At 41.6% G+C, this 20,889-nt stretch overlaps 1 protein-coding gene across 5 annotated transcripts in view; it reads left to right on the top strand.

Annotated features, from left to right (window-relative positions):
- Nucleotides 1-20,889, top strand: part of LOC139747321 (acyl-CoA:lysophosphatidylglycerol acyltransferase 1-like) — a 104,916-nt gene that overhangs the window by 23,845 nt on the left and 60,182 nt on the right. The window contains exon 1 of one of the 5 annotated variants that reach the window (XM_071659496.1): nucleotides 13,181-13,297. The exons of the other annotated variants lie outside the window; for them this stretch is intronic. The gene's annotated coding sequence lies outside the window, so the exon portion shown is untranslated. Of the gene's footprint in view, nucleotides 1-13,180; nucleotides 13,298-20,889 lie in introns of those variants that run through there. 5 annotated transcript variants of the gene reach the window in all.

Below are 20,889 nucleotides of genomic sequence, written 5' to 3'. Positions count from 1 at the left end.
CCTTGCTGTCTTTCATCTTCCGCAACGCTTTTACTACCTCATCTCTGTTTTACCAAATCATTTTCCCTAACCCTCTCACTTTGCACACTGCACACCACCTCGACCATAACACCCTATATATGCCACTCTATCATCAAACACATTCAACAAACCTTCAAAATACTCACTCCATCTCCTTCTCACATCACCACTACTTGTTATCACCTCCCCATTAGCCCCCTTCACTGAAGTTCCCATTTGTTCCCTTGTCTTACACACTTTATTTACCTCCTTCCAAAACATCTTTTTATTCTCCCTAAAATTTAATGATACTCTCTCACCCCAGCTCTCATTTGCCCTCTGTTTCACCTGTTGCACCTTTCTCTTGACCTCCTGCCTCTTTCTTTTATACATCTCCCACTCATTTGCATTATTTCCCTGCAAAAATCGTCCAAATGCCTCTCTCTTCTCTTTCACTAATAATCTTACTTCTTCATCCCACCACTCACTACCCTGTCTAATCTGCCCACCTCCCACGCTTCTTATGCCACAAGCATCTTTTGCGCAAGCCATCACTGCTTCCCTAAATACATCCCAATCCTCCCCCACTCCCCTTACCTCCTTTGTTCTCACCTTCTTCCATTCTGTACTCAGTCTCTCCTGGTACTTCCTTATACAAGTCTCCTTCCCAAGCTCACTTACTCTCACCACTCTCTTCACCCCAACATCACTCCTCTTTTCTGAAAACCCATACTAATCTTCACCTTAGCCTCCACAAGATAATGATCAGACATTATATATATATATATAATATATATAATATTATATATATATATATATATATATATATATGTATATATATATATATATATATATATTATATTATATATAATATATATATATATAATATATATATATATATTATATATATATATTTATATATTATATATATATATATATATATATTTTATACTATATATTTATATATATATATATTATATATATATATATATATGCTTTGAAGAATGTATGTGAGAAATACTTAGAAAAGCAAATGGATTTGTATGTAGCATTTATGGATCTGGAGAAGGCATATGATAGAGTTGATAGAGATGCTCTGTGGAAGGTATTAAGAATATATGGTGTGGGAGGCAAGTTGTTAGAAGCAGTGAAAAGTTTTTATCGAGGATGTAAGGCATGTGTACGTGTAGGAAGAGAGGAAAGTGATTGGTTCTCAGTGAATGTAGGTTTGCGGCAGGGGTGTGTGATGTCTCCATGTTGTTTAATTTGTTTATGGATGGGGTTGTTAGGGAGGTAAATGCAAGAGTTTTGGAAAGAGGGGCAAGGATGAAGTCTGTTGGGGATGAGAGAGCTTGGGAAGTGAGTCAGTTGTTGTTCGCTGATGATACAGCGCTGGTGGCCGATTCATGTGAGAAACTGCAGAAGCTGGTGACTGAGGGGGGTTTTTTTTTGATGAACGAGTGTGAAGAGGAAAGTTAAGAGTAAATGTGAATAAGAGCAAGGTTATTAGGTACAGTAGGGTTGAGGGTCAAGTCAATTGGGAGCTGAGTTTGAATGGAGAAAAACTGGAGGAAGTGAAGTGTTTTAGATATCTGGGAGTGGATCTGGCAGCGGATGGAAACATGGAAGCGGAAGTGGATCATAGGGTGGGGGAGGGGGCAAAAATTCTGGGAGCCTTGAAGAATGTGTGGAAGTCGAGAACATTATCTCGGAAAGCAAAAATGGGTATGTTTGAGGAAATAGTGGTTCCAACAATGTTGTATGGTTGCGAGGCGTGGACTATGGATAGAGTTGTGCGCAGGAGGATGGATGTGCTGGAAATGAGATGTTTGAGGACAATGTGTGGTGTGAGGTGGTTTGATCGAGTAAGTAAGTAAGGGTAAGAGAGATGTGTGGAAATAAAAAGAGCGTGGTTGAGAGAGCAGAAGAGGGTGTTTTGAAATGGTTTGGTCACATGGAGAGAATGAGTGAGGAAAGATTGACCAAGAGGATATATGTGTCGGAGGTGGAGGGAACGAGGAGAAGAGGGAGACCAAATTGGAGGTGGAAAGATGGAGTGAAAAAGATTTTGTGTGATCGGGGCCTGAACATGCAGGAGGGTGAAAGGAGGGCAAGGAATAGAGTGAATTGGAGCGATGTGGTATACTGGGGTTGACGTGCTGTCAGTGGATTGAATCAAGGCATGTGAAGCGTCTGGGGTAAACCATTGGAAAGCTGTGGATGGTATGTATATTTGCGTATGTGGACGTATGTATATACATGTGTATGGGGGTGGGTTGGGCCATTTCTTTTGTCTGTTTCCTTGCGCTACCTCGCAAACGCGGGAGACAGCGACAAAGCAAAAAAAAAAAAAAAATATATATATAATATATATAATATATATATTATATTATATATATATATAAATATATATATATATATTGTGTGATCGGGACCTGAACATGCAGGAGGGTGAAAGGAGGGCAAGGAATAGAGTGAATTGGATCGATTTGGTATACCGGGGTTGACGTGCTTCGCAAGGAATAGAGTGAATTGGATCGATTTGGTATACCGGGGTTGACGTGCTGTCAGTTGATTGAATCGGGCATGTGAAGCATCTGGGGTAAACCATGGAAAGCTGTGTAGGTATGTATATTTGTGTGTGTGGGCGTATGTATATACATGTGTATGGGGGTGGGTTGGGCCATTTCTTTCGTCTGTTTCCTTTGCGCTACCTCGCAAACGCGGGAGACAGTGACAAAGCAAAAAAAAAAAAAATCAGTAAATTTTAGGGAGAATAAAAAGATGTTCTGGAAGGAGGTAAATAGGGTGCGTAAGACAAGGGAGCAAATGGGAACTTCAGTGAAGGGTGTAAATGGGGAGGTGATAACAAGTAGTGGTGATGTGAGAAGGAGATGGAATGAGTATTTTGAAGGTTTGTTGAATGTGTCTGATGACAGAGTGGCAGATATAGGATGTTTGGGTCGAGGTGGTGTGCAAAGTGAGAGGGTTAGGGAAAATGATTTGGTAAACAGAGAAGAGGTAGTAAAAGCTTTGCGGAAGATGAAAGCCGGCAAGGCAGCAGGTTTGGATGGTATTGCAGTGGAATTTATAAAAAAGGGGGTGACTGTATTGTTGACTGGTTGGTAAGGTTATTTATGTATGTATGACTCATGGTGAGGTGCCTGAGGATTGGCGGAATGCGTGCATAGTGCCATTGTACAAAGGCAAAGGGGATAAGAGTGAGTGCTCAAATTACAGAGGTATAAGTTTGTTGAGTATTCCTGGTAAATTATATGGGAGAGTATTGATTGAGAGGGTGAAGGCATGTACAGAGCATCAGATTGGGGAAGAGCAGTGTGGTTTCAGAAGTGGTAGAGGATGTGTGGATCAGGTGTTTGCTTTGAGAATGTATGTGAGAAGTACTTAGAAAAGCAAATGGATTTGTATGTAGCATTTATGGATCTGGAGAAGGCATATGATAGAGTTGATAGAGATGCTCTGTGGAAGGTATTAAGAATATATGGTGTGAGAGGCAAGTTGCTAGAAGCAGTGAAAAGTTTTTATCGAGGATGTAAGGCATGTGTACGTGTAGGAAGAGAGGGAAGTGATTGGTTTCAGTGAATGTAGGTTTGCGGCAGGGGTGTGTGATGTCTCCATGGTTGTTTAATTTGTTTATGGATGGGGTTGTTAGGGAGGTAAATGCAAGAGTTTTGGAAAGAGGGGCAAGTATGAAGTCTGTTGGGGATGAGAGAGCTTGGGAAGTGAGTCAGTTGTTGTTCGCTGATGATACAGCGCTGGTGGCCGATTCATGTGAGAAACTGCAGAAGCTGGTGACGGAGTTTGGTAAAGTGTGTGGAAGAAGAAAGTTAAGAGTAAATGTGAATAAGAGCAAGGTTATTAGGTACAGTAGGGTTGAGGGTCAAGTCAATTGGGAGGTGAGTTTGAATGGAGAAAAAAAACTGGAGGAAGTGAAGTGTTTTAGATATCTGGGAGTGGATCTGTCAGCGGATGGAACCATGGAAGCGGAAGTGGATCATAGGGTGGGGGAGGGGGCGAAAATTTTGGGAGCCTTGAAGAATGTGTGGAAGTCGAGAACATTATCTCGGAAAGCAAAAATGGGTATGTTTGAAGGAATAGTAGTTCCAACAATGTTGTATGGTTGCGAGGCGTGGGCTATGGATAGAGTTGTGCGCAGGAGGATGGATGTGCTGGAAATGAGATGTTTGAGGACAATGTGTGGTGTGAGGTGGTTTGATCGAGTAAGTAACGTAAGGGTAAGAGAGATGTGTGGAAATAAAAAGAGCGTGGTTGAGAGAGCAGAAGAGGGTGTTTTGAAATGGTTTGGGCACATGGAGAGAATGAGTGAGGAAAGATTGACCAAGAGGATATATGTGTCGGAGGTGGAGGGAACGAGGAGAAGAGGGAGACCAAATTGGAGGTGGAAAGATGGAGTGAAAAAGATTTTGTGTGATCGGGGCCTGAACATGCAGAGGTGAAAGGAGGCAAGGATAGAGTGAATTGGAGCGATGTGGTATACAGGGGTTGACGTGCTGTCAGTGGATTGAATCAAGGCATGTGAAGCGTCTGGGGTAAACCATGGAAAGCTGTGTAGGTATGTATATTTGCGTGTGTGGACGTGTGTATATACATGTGTATGGGGGTGGTTGGGCCATTTCTTTAGTCTGTTTCCTTGCGCTACCTCGCAAACGCGGGAGACAGCGACAAAGTATAAAAAAAAAAATAAAAAAAAATCAGTAAATTTTAGGGAGAATAAAAAGATGTTCTGGAAGGAGGTAAATAGGGTGCGTAAGACAAGGGAGCAAATGGGAACTTCAGTGAAGGGCGTAAATGGGGAGGTGATAACAAGTAGTGGTGATGTGAGAAGGAGATGGAATGAGTATTTTGAAGGTTTGTTGAATGTGTCTGATGACAGAGTGGCAGATATAGGATGTTTGGGTCGAGGTGGTGTGCAAAGTGAGAGGGTTAGGGAAAATGATTTGGTAAACAGAGAAGAGGTAGTAAAAGCTTTGCGGAAGATGAAAGCCGGCAAGGCAGCAGGTTTGGATGGTATTGCAGTGGAATTTATTAAAAAAGGGGGTGACTGTATTGTTGACTGGTTGGTAAGGTTATTTAATGTATGTATGACTCATGGTGAGGTGCCTGAGGATTGCCATGGTGAGGTGCCTGAGGATTGGCGGAATGCGTGCATAGTGCCATTGTACAAAGGCAAAGGAAATAAGAGTGAGTGCTCAAATTACAGAGGTATAAGTTTGTTGAGTATTCCTGGTAAATTATATGGGAGGGTATTGATTGAGAGGGTGAAGGCATGTACAGAGCATCAGATTGGGGAAGAGCAGTGTGGTTTCAGAAGTGGTAGAGGATGTGTGGATCAGGTGTTTGCTTTGAAGAATGTATGTGAGAAATACTTAGAAAAGCAAATGGATTTGTATGTAGCATTTATGGATCTGGAGAAGGCATATGATAGAGTTGATAGAGATGCTCTGTGGAAGGTATTAAGAATATATGGTGTGGGAGGCAAGTTGTTAGAAGCAGTGAAAAGTTTTTATCGAAGATGTAAGGCATGTGTACGTGTAGGAAGAGAGGAAAGTGATTGGTTCTCAGTGAATGTAGGTTTGCGGCAGGGGTGTGTGATGTCTCCATGGTTGTTTAATTTGTTTATGGATGGGGTTGTTAGGGAGGTGAATGCAAGAGTTTTGGAAAGAGGGGCAAGTATGAAGTCTGTTGGGGATGAGAGAGCTTGGGAAGTGAGTCAGTTGTTGTTCGCTGATGGTACAGCGCTGGTGGCTGATTCATGTGAGAAACTGCAGAAGCTGGTGACTGAGTTTGGTAAATTGTGTGAAAGAAGAAAGTTAAGAGTAAATGTGAATAAGAGCAAGGTTATTAGGTACAGTAGGGTTGAGGGTCAAGTCAATTGGGAGGTGAGTTTGAATGGAGAAAAACTGGAGGAAGTGAAGTGTTTTAGATATCTGGGAGTGGATCTGGCAGCGGATGGAACCATGGAAGCGGAAGTGGATCATAGCGTGGGGGAGGGGGCGAAAATTCTGGGAGCCTTGAAGAATGTGTGGAAGTCGAGAACATTATTTCGGAAAGCAAAAATGGGTATGTTTGAAGGAATAGTGGTTCCAACAATGTTGTATGGTTGCAAGGCGTGGGCTATGGATAGAGTTGTGCGCAGGAGGATGGATGTGCTGGAAATGAGATGTTTGAGGACAATGTGTGGTGTGAGGTGGTTTGATCGAGTAAGTAATGTAAGGGTAAGAGAGATGTGTGGAAATAAAAAGAGCGTGGTTGAGAGAGGAGAAGAGGGTGTTTTGAAATGGTTTGGGCACATGGAGAGAATGAGTGAGGAAAGATTGACCAAGAGGATATATGTGTCGGAGGTGGAGGGAACGAGGAGAAGAGGGAGACCAAATTGGAGGTGGAAAGATGGAGTGAAAAAGATTTTGTGTGATCGGGGCCTGAACATGCAGGAGGGTGAAAGGAGGGCAAGGAATAGAGTGAATTGGAGCGATGTGGTATACCGGGGTTGACGTGCTGTCAGTGGATTGAATCAAGGCATGTGAAGCGTCTGGGGTAAACCATGGAAAGCTGTGTAGGTATGTATATTTGCGTGTGTGGACGTAATTATATACTTGTGTATGGGGGTGGGTTGGGCCATTTCTTTCGTCTGTTTCCTTGCGGTACCTCGCAAACGCGGGAGACAGCGGCAAAAAAAAAATATATATATATATATATATATATATATATATATATATATATATATATGTGTGAAGCGTCTGGGGTGAACCATGGAAAGCTGTGTAGGTATGTATATTTGCGTGCGTGGACGTATGTATATGCATGTGTATGGGGGGGGGTTGGGCCATTTCTTTCGTCTGTTTCCTGGCGCTACCTCGCAAACGCGGGCGACAGCGACAAAGTATAATGAAAATAAATAATAATATATATATATATATATATATATATATATATATATATATATATATATATATGGGAGCGGGGGGCTGGAAATCCTCCCCTCTCATTTTTTTTTTAAATTTTCCAAAAGAAGGAACAGAGAAGGGGGCCATATGAGGATATTCCCTCAAAGGCCCAGTCCTCTGTTCTTAACGCTACCTCGCTAATGCGGGAAATGGCGAATAGTATGAAAAAAAAAATTGACTTGACCCTCAACCCTACTGTACCTAATAACCTTGCTCTTATTCACATTTACTCTCAACTTTCTTCTTTCACACACTTTACCAAACTCAGTCACCAGCTTTTGCAGTTTCTCACATGAATCAGCCACCAGCACTGTATCATCAGTGAACAACAACTGACTCACTTCCCGAGCTCTAACATCCACAACAGACTGCATATTTGCCCCTCTTTCCAAAACTCTCGCATTCACCTCCCTAACAACCCCATCCATAAACAAATTAAACAACCATGGAGACATCACACACCCCTGCCGCAAACCTATATTCACTGAGAAGCAATCACTTTCCTCTCTTCCTACACGTACACATGCCTTACATCCTAGATAAAAACTTTTCACTGCTTCTAACAACTTGCCTCCCACACCATATATTCTTAATACCTTCCATAGAGGATCTCTATCAACTCTGTCATATGCCTTCTCTAGATCCATAAATGCTACATACAAATCCATTTGCTTTTCTAAGTATTTCTCACATACATTCTTCAAAGCAAACACCTGATCCACACATCCTCTACCATTTCTGAAATCACACTGCTCTTCCCCAATTTGATGCTCTGTAATTGCCTTCACCCTCTCAATCAATACCCTTCCATATAATTTCCCAGGAATACTCAACAAACTCATACCTCTTTAATTTGAGCACTCACCTTTGTCCCCTTTGCCTTTGTACAATGGCACTATGCAAGCATTCTGCCAATTCTCAGGCACCTCACTATGAATCATACATACATTACATAACCTTACCAACCAGTCAACAATCCAGTCACCCCCTTTTTTAATAAATTCCACTGCAATACCATCCAAACCCGCTGCCTTGCTGTCTTTCATCTTCCGCAACGCTTTTACTACCTCATCTCTGTTTTACCAAATCATTTTCCCTAACCCTCTCACTTTGCACACTGCACACCACCTCGACCATAACACCCTATATCTGCCACTCTATCATCAAACACATTCAACAAACCTTCAAAATACTCACTCCATCTCCTTCTCACATCACCACTACTTGTTATCACCTCCCCATTAGCCCCCTTCACTGAAGTTCCCATTTGTTCCCTTGTCTTACACACTTTATTTACCTCCTTCCAAAACATCTTTTTATTCTCCCTAAAATTTAATGATACTCTCTCACCCCAGCTCTCATTTGCCCTCTGTTTCAACTGTTGCACCTTTCTCTTGACCTCCTGCCTCTTTCTTTTATACATATCCCACTCATTTGCATTATTTCCCTGCCAAAATCGTCCAAATGCCTCTCTCTTCTCTTTCACTAATAATCTTACTTCTTCATCCCACCACTCACTACCCTGTCTAATCTGCCCACCTCCCACGCTTCTTATGCCACAAGCATCTTTTGCGCAAGCCATCACTGCTTCCCTAAATACATCCCAATCCTCCCCCACTCCCCTTACCTCCTTTGTTCTCACCTTCTTCCATTCTGTACTCAGTCTCTCCTGGTACTTCCTTATACAAGTCTCCTTCCCAAGCTCACTTACTCTCACCACTCTCTTCACCCCAACATTCTCTCTTCTTTTCTGAAAACCTCTACAAATCTTCGCCTTCGCCTCCACAAGATAATGATCAGACATCCCTCCAGTTGCACCTCTCAGCACATTAACATCCAAAAGTCTCTTTTTCGCGTGCCTATCAATTAACACGTAATCCAATAACGCTCTCTGGCCATCTCTCCTACTTACATATATATACTTATGTATATCTCTCTTTTTAAACCAGGTATTCCCAATCACCTGTCCTTTTTCAGCACATAAATCTACAAGCTCTTCACCATTTCCATTTACAACACTGAACACCCCATGTATACCAATTATTCCTCAACTGCCGCATTACTCACCTTTGCATTCAAATCACCCATCACTATAACCCAGTTTTGTGCATCAAAACCACTAACACTCACTCAGCTTCTCCCCAAACACTTGCCTCTCATGATCTTCCTTCTCATGCCCAGGTGCATATGCACCAGTAATCACCCATCTCTCTCCATCAACTTTCAGGTTTACCCATAGCAATCTAGAGTTTACTTTCTTACACTCTATCTCATACTCCCACCACTCCTGTTTCAGGAGTAGTGCTACTCCTTCCCTTGCTCTTGTCCTCTCACTAACCCCTGACTTCACTCCCAAGACATTCCCAAATCACTCTTCCCCTTTACCCTTGAGCTTCGTTTCACTCTGAGCCAAGACATCCAGGTTCCTTTCCTCAAACATACCACCTATCTCTCCTTTTTCTTCATCTTGGTTACATTCACACACATTTAGACACCCCAATCTGAGCCTTCAAGGAGGATGAGCACTCCCCGCGTGACTCCTGTTTCCCCTTTTAGAAAGTTGAAATACAAGGAGGGGAGGGTTTCTAGCCCCCCGCTCCCGTCCCCTTTAGTCGCCTTCTACGACACGTGAGGAATGCATGGGAAGTATTCTTTCTCCCCATCACCAGGGTATTTCATACTTGGTCAGATTTGTCCTTTGTATGATTGAGATAACAGCTCAGAAGAAAGGAATCTTCAGAAACTGAACAGTACTCCCAATTTATTAGAGGTAGACCTGGCCATTTGTTTAATGTTAGTTCTTCCAAAATGGATTAGATGTTCTACTGATACCATGTGTATTGCACTGAGCCACTAAAGGAAATAGGAAAGTCATATGGAATATTAGAGCCACTAAAGGAAATAGGAAAGTCATATGGAATTTCAGTAAAGATGTAAGAAAAGAAATAGTTTTAAAGACATTAATTATGTTATGCAAGCCATAGGGAAGAATCCTATCCAGATATGAATTTTTGTTTGTAGTAAAGATGATATGTAGATCAGGCAGGGGATATGAAGCAGATTTAAGATACATTAGAATGCAAAGCTGAATCATAAGCATATTGCGCTAGTGATATGCGTTACTTGTTGAGGATTTTTTTTTTATGAAAATGAGAAATAAGATATGAGACAGCAGAACCTTTAGGAACATGACAGTTGACATACGAATACAGAGATGATTATCCATCATTGTTACAAAAATGGATTGATGAGAGAAAACCAGAATGAGAGAGGAAAACCAAAAGAGAGGAATGTGGAGTTGAGACTTTATGCTGAATTCTGTCAAAAGTTTTCATTCCCAAAGCCTAAGAGAGAGGATGATCAGACATGAGTAACTTTTGGAAAGGATATCATTGTTAGATCTTATCATGTGAAGATCATGCAGTTTATCAAAGGACTCATTTAAGGGATAGGAAGTGAGAGTTAACAGGAGATTAAAAGTCTGGGGATAGAAGTTAAAGAAATAGGGCAGTAGATAGAAGGCATTGAATGGATATCATTCTTTGGGATGTGCAGCTCCAAAGACAAGCTAAATTGTTGGTATTTCAGTAGAACCAACACATTTAAGCAAGCATATTTGCTTTCTCAAAACATAACAGGTGACGCCATCAGATTATTATTCCTTGCTGGTTTTGTGCTGTACAGTAAGATTTTAGGAAGGTGTGTCAGATTAGTAAGAGGTGAATCTGGTGAAGAATTGTTGAAACAGTGCAAAATGGAATAAGTGAAGTAAGGAGATAGAATATATTTGGCATATTATTTGGTCTATTAATAGGTAGTAGTTGGCCGGTAGCCAACGACTAGGGAGGTATATTACCAGTGCTACCCGCCTGGGTATTGAGAAGTTTAGTGATGGCTACATAATTAGCCAGCACTTCAGTGGTTGTCACGTTGCTCTCTTCTGACCCAGGTAGCTGTCTTTGTCTCTCTGCCTCACCCACACTTGGACTACTGGCATTCTGTCCAGAAACATACTATCACTCCGGGTCATACATAATACTTAACTCACACAACTCATTCTTTGTAACTCAAGATTTTCACGTGGTGAGCTCTATGTGCTAGCCATGACTTTTGGCAAAATGATTGGAGCGAATAGATAGCAGTAGTTGGTGGGAACATTTCGACTGAAGCATTAGCTAGAAACTTTAGGTAGAAGTAGTCAGTAGGAACATTAGGAAGGATTTTCTGCAAACAGTTCGCTAGAGTAGCTTTCTGCCAGCGGCCTATTAAGGATGAAGCTCTAAAGGCTAAGAAGTGACACTGGAGTTCACTAGTTATGGCGACTTTACTGTGGCCACTAACCTGAGGGAGTTCCAGGTGTCAGAGATTTATTTTTTTATCTTTTTTTTTATTATACTTAACCGCTTTCTCCCACGTTAGAGAGGTAGCGCAAGGAAACAGATGAGGAATGGTCCAACCCACCAACATACACATGTATATACATAAACACCCACACAAGCACATATACATACATATACATGCCCAGAAACCACAGCTCCCTTTCCACATCCATGCCCCACAGACCTTTCCATGGTTTACCCCAGATGTTTCACATGCCCTGGTTCAGTCCATTGACAGCACATCCACATCAGTATGCCACATCGTTCCAGTTCACTCTATTCCTTGCACGCCTTGCACCCTGCTGTATATTCAGGCCCCGATCGCTCAAAATCTTTTTCACTCCATCCTTCCACCTCCACTTTGGCTCCCTATTCTCTTTCTTCCCTCCACCTCTGACACATATATCTTCTTTATCAGTCTTTCGTCACTCATTCTCTCTGTATATCCAAGCCAGAGATATAGACAAAATATTTGGCTCCATCAGGGGTATAAATTACTGTGGAATTGTTAGTTTGGAAAAAGAAATGGAAAGTTTAATGCATGAAATTTTCAAGAGATATACCTGGCCAAAGACCAGATTTGTTAATGGAAAAAGCAAAGAGGCTCTCACACCTCCTTTAGATAAAGTGCTTTGCTTGACATTTGATTTGCATTGATTGCTGGTTGAAATATAAAGTGATTGTAAGTTAAGGGAAGATGAGCTTTTTTAGCTAGATTCATCAGGTCCCTTGCCTGAATGACTTCAGAACTGAAGTGATAGAACCAGCATAGTCTTGGAGGGGAAATAAGGGATGTATGCCTCTGTTCTGCTACAATAACCTCTGTAATATGTTTAGCAGAGATAAAAGTATCATCTGAGAGGTCATTAATCTTTCTCGAGAAAATTTAATCAGTTCTACTAAGGTGCTATTGCTAGCGTTTAGCAGAGACAGTAGGTGATGGTGTGGTGAGTAGAGAGAAATTTCCTAGAGCTTGATCAGATTGGGGATGAAACTGTAATTTTAACATGAAAGATTAATTAGGTGTTAGAAAAATCCAGTGCTGGAAGAGTGTTTGTTGTAATCTAGAATAGGAGCAGAATAGTTAAGTTGCTCCAGATTTTCATGAATGTTTGTGGGAGAATTTCAGCCACCCTTGTGGCTTATTTTGAATTTTTCTAATTAGAGAAAGGATTAAAGGGTTTCACAGCCTCTAGGTAGAATTCAGATGGTCAGTAAGTCACAAAATTTTCCGAGTTAGGTGAATAATAGTTGAAAACAGAAAAATGACAATAGTTGACTGTCAAACCCTGAGACTACTGACATTTAAAATCTAGAGGTTCAAGATTCAAAGGTTTTGCAGCAAGTATGTGGATGCTGAAGTAGACACAAAGTCATTGCAAGCAGAATAGATATATATTTGAAAAAAAATGCAAAAAGAATCATTGGAAACCATTAGATACTTAGGTTTCCATGAGAAGTAAGATATTAGTATTAGTTGATGCAAGATGATATTCAGCTGAAGAGAGCTTGTTAGAACGACTATGAATATTGGTAAACTGAAGAAAAAGTGATTTTGTCAGAAGTACATAGGACCTTGGGAAGGGTCTGTTCTCGTACTGAATTGATCATGCCTGTTGTTGACAAGAGAGTTGAGTGAGGCCTTCTTCATTCTTTGCACTGCAGGACACTAATTACTAGGGATCATATTTGTTAGAGTTATATCAAATTTGTAATTCTGATACTTTAGTTATGTTACATTTAGTCATAAATGTGGGTTTTAATACAAGATGCATTTATCAGTATGGTTCTTGACCTGGAACTGATTAGATAGATAAATTTTTATCTTAACAACACAACAACACAGATGTAATCTTTGAACTTTATATGTTCATATGATCAGCTGACCAGTTGGTAAGGTTACATTTAGATCACCTGAGCCAAAGCCAAGAAGTGAGTAATTGTGATCTGCTTCTGTTTATTTTATATAATTTTTCTCTTTATAGATCAACACTTAAAACATTTTGGATTCTTTGAATTTATTATTTACCCTTCCCAAGTACATGGGCATTTTTCACATGTTTTTTGATCTATCTTATTTTACACTTTGACTGAGAAATATACCAATAGAAAATGCATACAATTTAATAGCCTGCCAGACTCTTTGGGATTCTTTTGTGTCACTGACATTATCCATGTGTTTGTTTGTTAGTAGGAGTCATACACAAGTTTTGTTAAGCTGCATTTGACCTGACCCATAAGGTCAAACACATAGAACTGTGTATTATATACATCTGTTTTCAGCATCTAAAGAATAGCATGGGATAAGACCCATTGCAGAAAATTCCGCCTTTGGCCATGGAACTAGGTACAGATGTTTATGTTTTATGAGTAGTATTTCGATTCTTTCTCACTTCATTCTCAGTAACTGTCCTGCAATGCAAGTGAGACAGTTGCCTAATGGAAGACCCCCTTAGTCAGTGTTGTGTTGCATGTGTAGCATGCCAGGATCTAAGGGATTGCTTTGTTCATCATCATCACCTCCTGTCTGTCATCCTGTCTACCATCAGGAGTCACACCCTGGTTTAGTGAAGATGTGTTTGATCAGCCATATCAAACTATATTCTATGTATAGTCATTTCCATTTATAAGAACTGAATGACATAAGACCCAAAACTAGTTTCTGTTATGCCTGAGTTATGCCCTGTATAAAGGTTTAATCTGGAACTTATCTTTGTCTGTAACAGAATATCACATGTACATAATGAGATATCTTGAGGATGGCACCCAGTTCTAAATAAAAAATCCATTTATGTTTCATATACCCTTATACGCATACCCTGAAGGCAATTTATAAAATATTTTTAATTATTTTGTGCATGAAACAAAGTTTGTGTAACAATGAACCATCAGAAAGCAAAGGTGTCAACCTCAGCTGTCCATGTGGTCAGTCTGTGGTTGTTTCACATCACCTTCATTCCTGACTGAATTTGTATGCTACTGATAAGCAATAATTTTTTAGAATTTATTCATACATAACTGCTTAACAGAAAAAGAAAATTAGATACCATTAATACAATGAAAAAATAATGTGTTCAGGGTAACCAAGCAGCGCAGTAACATCAGCAGAATACCTGTATCAATGTTAAACAGTAACAAAAACAAACAACTGCAGGTTTTGAGTTTCCACCTATGATACTGTGTTTTGATTAAAAGGTTACAGTACACTGTATTGTATGTTTTAGGTTTTATTCGAGATTTTTTTATTTATACATTTATCATACTTGATTGTAATATCCCGCATCAGACAGGTAGTGCCAGGAAACAGAAGAAAAATGGTTCATCCACTCATATATATGTATATATATATTTTTTCTTTTTTTCTTTCAAATTATTCGCCATTTCCCGCATTAGCGAGGTAGCGTTAAGAACAGAGGACTGGGCCTCTGAGGGAATATCCTCACCTGGCCCCCTTCTCTGTTCCTTCTTTTGGAAAATTAAAAAACAAACAAAAAAAAAAAGAGAGGGGAGGATTTCCAGCCCCCCGCTCCCTCCCCTTTTAGTGGCCTTCTACGACACGCAGGGAATACGTGGGAAGTATTCTTTCTCCCCTATCCCCAGGGATATATATATATATTTATTTTGTTTATTATTCATTTTGCTTTGTCGCTGTCTCCCGTATTTGCGAGGTAGCGCAAGGAAACAGACGAAAGAAATGGCCTAACCCACCCCCATACACAATGTATGTACATACACGTCCACACACGCAAATATACATACCTATACATCTCCCTGTACACATATATGTACACACACAGACACATACATATATACCCATGCACACAATTCACTCTGTCTGCCTTTATTCATTCCCATCGCCACCTCGCCACACATGGAATACCATCCCCCTCCCCCCTCATGTGTGCGAGGTAGCACTAGGAAAAGACAACAAAGGCCCCATTCGTTCACACTCAGTCTATAGCTGTCATGCAATAATGCCCGAAACCACAGCTCCCTTTCCACATCCAGGCCCCACACAACTTTCCATGGTTTACCCCAGACACTTCACATGCCCTGATTCAATCTACTGACAGCACGTCAACCCCGGTATACCACATCGATCCAATTCACTCTATTCCTTGCCCTCCTTTCACCCTCCTGCATGTTCAGGCCCCGATCACACAAAATCTTTTTCACTCCATCTTTCCACCTCCAATTTGGTCTCCCACTTCTCCTCGTTCCCTCCACCTCCGACACATATATCCTCTTGGTCAATCTTTCCTCACTCATTCTCTCCATGTGCCCAAACCATTTCAAAACACCCTCTTCTGCTCTCTCAACCACGCTCATTTTATTTCCACACATCTCTCTTACCCTTACATTACTTACTCGATCAAACCACCTCACACCACACATTGTCCTCAAACATCTCACTTCCAGGACATCCACCCTCCTGCGCACAACTCTATCCATAGCCCACACCTCGCAAACATACAACATTGTTGGAACCACTATTCCTTCAAACATACCCATTTTTGCTTTCCGAGATAATGTTCTCGACTTCCACACATTCTTCAAGGCTCCCAGGATTTTCGCCCCCTCCCCCACCCTATGATTCACTTCCGCTTCCATGGTTCCATCCGCTGCCAGATCCACTCCCAGATATCTAAAACACTTTACTTCCTCCAGTTTTTCTCCATTCAAACCTACCTCCCAATTGACTTGACCCTCAACCCTACTGTACCTAATAACCTTGCTCTTATTTACATTTGCTCTTAACTTTCTTCTTTCACACACTTTACCAAACTCAGTCACCAGCTTCTGCAGTTTCTCACATGAATCAGCCACCAGCGCTGTATCATCAGCGAACAACAACTGACTCACTTCCTAAGCTCTCTCATCCACAACAGACTTCATTCTTGCCCCTCTTTCCAAAACTCTTGCATTCACCTCCCTAACAACCCCATCCATAAACAAATTAGGGAGAATAAAAAGATGTTCTGGAAGGAGGTAAATAAAGTGCGTAAGACAAGGGAGCAAATGGGAACTTCAGTGAAGGGCACTAATAGGGAGGTGATAACAAGTAGTGGTGATGTGAGGAGATGGAGTGAGTATTTTGAAGGTTTGTTGAATGTGTTTGATGATAGAGTGGCAGATATAGGGTGTCTTGGTCGAGGTGGTGTGCAAAGTGAGAGGGTTGGGGAAAATGATTTGGTAAACAGAGAAGAGGTAGTAAAAGCTTTGCGGAAGATGAAAGCCAGCAAGGCAGCAGGTTTGGATGGTATTGCAGTGGAATTTATTAAAAAAGAGGGGTGACTGTATTATTGAATGGTTGGTAAGGTTATTTAATGTATGTATGACTCATGGTGAGGTGCCTGAGGATTGGCGGAATGCGTGCATAGTGCATTGTACAAAGGCAAAGGGGATAAGAGTGAGTGCGCAAATTACAGAGGTATCCATAGCGTGGGCTATGGATAGAGTGGTGCACAGGAGGATGGATGTGCTGGAAATGAGATGTTTGAGGACAATGTGTGGTGTGAGGTGGTTTGATCGAGTAAGTAATGTAAGGGTAAGAGAGTTGTGTGGAAATAAAAAGAGCGTGGTTGAGAGAGCAGAAGAGGGTGTTTTGAAATGGTTTGGGCACATGGAGAGAATGAGTGAGGAAAGATTGACCAAGAGGATATATGTGTCGGAGGTGGAGGGAACGAGGAGAAGAGGGAGACCAAATTGGAGGTGGAAAGATGGAGTGAAAAAGATTTTGTGTGATCGGGGCCTGAACCTGCAGGAGGGTGAAAGGAGGGCAAGGAATAGAGTGAATTGGAGCGATGTGGTATACCGGGGTTGACGTGCTGTCAGTGGATTGAATCAGGGCATGTGAAGCGTCTGGGGTGAACCATGGAAAGCTGTGTAGGTGTGTATATTTGCGTGTGTGGACGTATGTATATACATGTGTATGGGGGTGGGTTGGGCCATTTCTTTCGTCTGTTTCCTTGCGCTACCTCGCAAACGCGGGAGACAGCGACAAAGCAAAAAAAAAAAAAGAAAAAAAAAAGTTTGTTGAGTATTCCTGGTAGATTATATGGGAGGGTATTGATTGAGAGGGTGAAGGCATGTACAGAGCATCAGATTGGGGAAGAGCAGTGTGGTTTCAGAAGTGGTAGAGGATGTGTGGATCAGGTGTTTGCTTTGAAGAATGTATGTGAGAAATACTTAGAAAAGCAAATGGATTTGTATGTAGCATTTATGGATCTGGAGAAGGCATATGATAGAGTTGATAGAGATGCTGTGTGGAAGGTCTTAAGAATATATGGTGTGGGAGGCAAGTTGTTAGAAGCAGTGAAAAGTTTTTATCGAGGATGTAAGGCATGTGTACGTGTGGGAAGAGAGGAAAGTGATTGGTTCTCAGTGAATGTAGGTTTGCGGCAGGGGTATGTGATGTCTCCATGGTTGTTTAATTTGTTTATGGATGGGGTTGTTAGGGAGGTAAATGCAAGAGTTTTGGAAAGAGGGGCAAGTATGAAAGAGCTTGGGAAGTGAGTCAGTTGTTGTTCGCTGATGATACAGCGCTGGTGGCTGATTCATGTGAGAAACTGCAGAAGCTGGTGACTGAGTTTGGTAAAGTGTGTGAAAGGAGAAAGTTAAGAGTAAATGTGAATTAGAGCAAGGTTATTAGGTACAGTAGGGTTGAGGGTCAAGTCAATTGGGAGGTAAGTTTGAATGGAGCAAAACTGGAGGAAGTAAAGTGTTTTAGATATCTGGGAGTGGATCTGGAAGTGGATGGAACCATGGAAGAGGAACTGGATCATAGGGTGGGGGAGGGGGCGAAAATCCTGGGAGCCTTGAAGAATGTGTGGAAGTCGAGAACATTATCTCGGAAAGCAAAAATGGGTATGTTTGAAGGAATAGTGGTTCCAACAATGTTGTATGGTTGCGAGGTGTGGGCTATGGATAGAGTTGTGCGCAGGAAGGTGGATGTGCTGGAAATGAGATGTTTGAGGACAATGTGTGGTGTGAGGTGGTTTGATCGAGTAAGTAATGTAGGGGTAAGAGAGATGTGTGGAAATAAAAAGAGCGTGGTTGAGAGAGCAGAAGAGGGTGTTTTGAAATGGTTTCGGCACGTGGAGAGAATGAGTGAGGAAAGATTGACCAAGAGGATATATGTGTCAGAGGTGGAGGGAACGAGGAGAAGTGGGAGACCAAATTGGAGGTGGAAAGATGGAGTGAAAAAGATTTTGTGTGATCGGGGCCTGAACATGCAGGAGGGTGAAAGGAGGGCAAGGAATAGAGTGAATTGGATCGATGTGGTATACCGGGGTTGACGTGCTGTCAGTGGATTGAATCAAGGCATGTGAAGCATCTGGGGTAAACCATGGAAAGCTGTGTAGGTATGTATATTTGTGTGTGTGGACGTATGTATATACATGGGTATGGGGGTGGGTTAGGCCATTTCTTTTGTCTGTTTCCTTGCGCTACCTCGCAAACGCGGGAGACAGCGACAAAGCAAAAAAAAAATATATATATTGGGGATAGGGGATTAAGAATACTTCCCACGTATTCCCTGCGTGTCATAGAAGGCGACTAAAAGGGGAGGGAGCGGGGGGCTGGAAATCCTCCCCTCTCATTTTTTTTAATTTTCCAAAAGAAGGAACAGAGAATTGGGCCAGGTGAGGGTATTCCCTCAAAGGCCCAGTCCTCTGTTCTTAATGCTACCTCGCTAACGCGGGAAATGGCGAATAGTTTAAAAGAAAAGAAAGATATATATATATATATATATATATATATATATATATATATATATATATATATATATATATATTTTTTTTTTTTTTTTTTTTTTATACCTCGTCGCTGTCTCCCGCGTTTGCGAGGTAGCGCAAGGAAACAGACGAAAGAAATGGCCCAACCCCCCCCATACACATGTACATACACACGTCCACACACGCAAATATACATACCTACACAGCTTTCCATGGTTTACCCCGGACGCTTCACATGCCTTGATTCAATCCACTGACAGCACGTCAACCCCTGTATACCACATCGCTCCAATTCACTCTATTCCTTGCCCTCCTTTCACCCTCCTGCATGTTCAGGCCCCGATCACACAAAATCCTTTTCACTCCATCTTTCCACCTCCAATTTGGTCTCCCTCTTCTCCTCGTTCCCTCCACCTCCGACACATATATCCTCTTGGTCAATCTTTCCTCACTCATTCTCTCCATGTGCCCAAACCATTTCAAAACACCCTCTTCTGCTCTCTCAACCACGCTCTTTTTATTTCCACACATCTCTCTTACCCTTACGTTACTTACTCGATCAAACCACCTCACACCACACATTGTCCTCAAACATCTCATTTCCAGCACATCCATCCTCCTGCGCACAACTCTATCCATAGCCCACGCCTCGCAACCATACAACATTGTTGGAACCACTATTCCTTCAAACATACCCATTTTTGCTTTCCGGGATAATGTTCTCGACTTCCACACATTTTTCAAGGCTCCCAAAATTTTCGCCCCCTCCCCCACCCTATGATCCACTTCTGCTTCCATGGTTCCATCCGCTGACAGATCCACTCCCAGATATCCAAGACACTTCACTTCCTCCAGTTTTTCTCCATTCAAACTCACCTCCCAATTGACTTGACCCTCAACCCTACTGTACCTAATAACCTTGCTCTTATTCACATTTACTCTTAACTTTCTTCTTCCACACACTTTACCAAACTCCGTCACCAGCTTCTGCAGTTTCTCACATGAATCCGCCACCAGCGCTGTATCATCAGCGAACAACAACTGACTCACTTCCCAAGCTCTCTCATCCCCAACAGACTTCATACTTGCCCCTCTTTCCAAGACTCTTGCATTTACCTCCCTAATAACCCCATCCATAAACAAATTAAACAACCATGGAGACATCACACACCCCTGCCGCAAACCTACATTCACTGAGAACCAATCACTTTCCTCTCTTCCTACACGTACACATGCCTTACATCCTCGATAAAAACTTTTCACTGCTTCTAACAACTTTCCTCCCACACCATATATTCTTAATACCTTCCACAGAGCATCTCTATCAACTCTATCATATGCCTTCTCCAGATCCATAAATGCTACATACAAATCCATTTGCTTTTCTAAGTATTTCTCACATACATTCTTCAAAGCAAACACCTGATCCACACATCCTCTACCACTTCTGAAATCACACTGCTCTTCCCCAATCTGATGCTCTGTACATGCCTTCACCCTCTCAATCAATACCCTCCCATATAATTTACCAGGAATACTCAACAAACTTATACCTCTGTAATTTGAGCACTCACTCTTATCCCCTTTGCCTTTGTACAATGGCACTATGCACGCATTCCGCCAATCCTCAGGCACCTCACCATGAGTCATACATACGTTAAATAATCTTACCAACCAGTCAACAATACAGTCACCCCCTTTTTTTATAAATTCCACTGCAATACCATCCAAACCTGCTGCCTTGCCGGCTTTCATCTTCCGCAAAGCTTTTACTACCTCTTCTATGTT

Source organism: Panulirus ornatus, chromosome 68 (genome assembly GCF_036320965.1).
Source record: "Panulirus ornatus isolate Po-2019 chromosome 68, ASM3632096v1, whole genome shotgun sequence".
NCBI lineage: Eukaryota > Metazoa > Arthropoda > Malacostraca > Decapoda > Palinuridae > Panulirus > Panulirus ornatus.
This window is presented reverse-complemented; position numbering and strand designations above follow the sequence as displayed.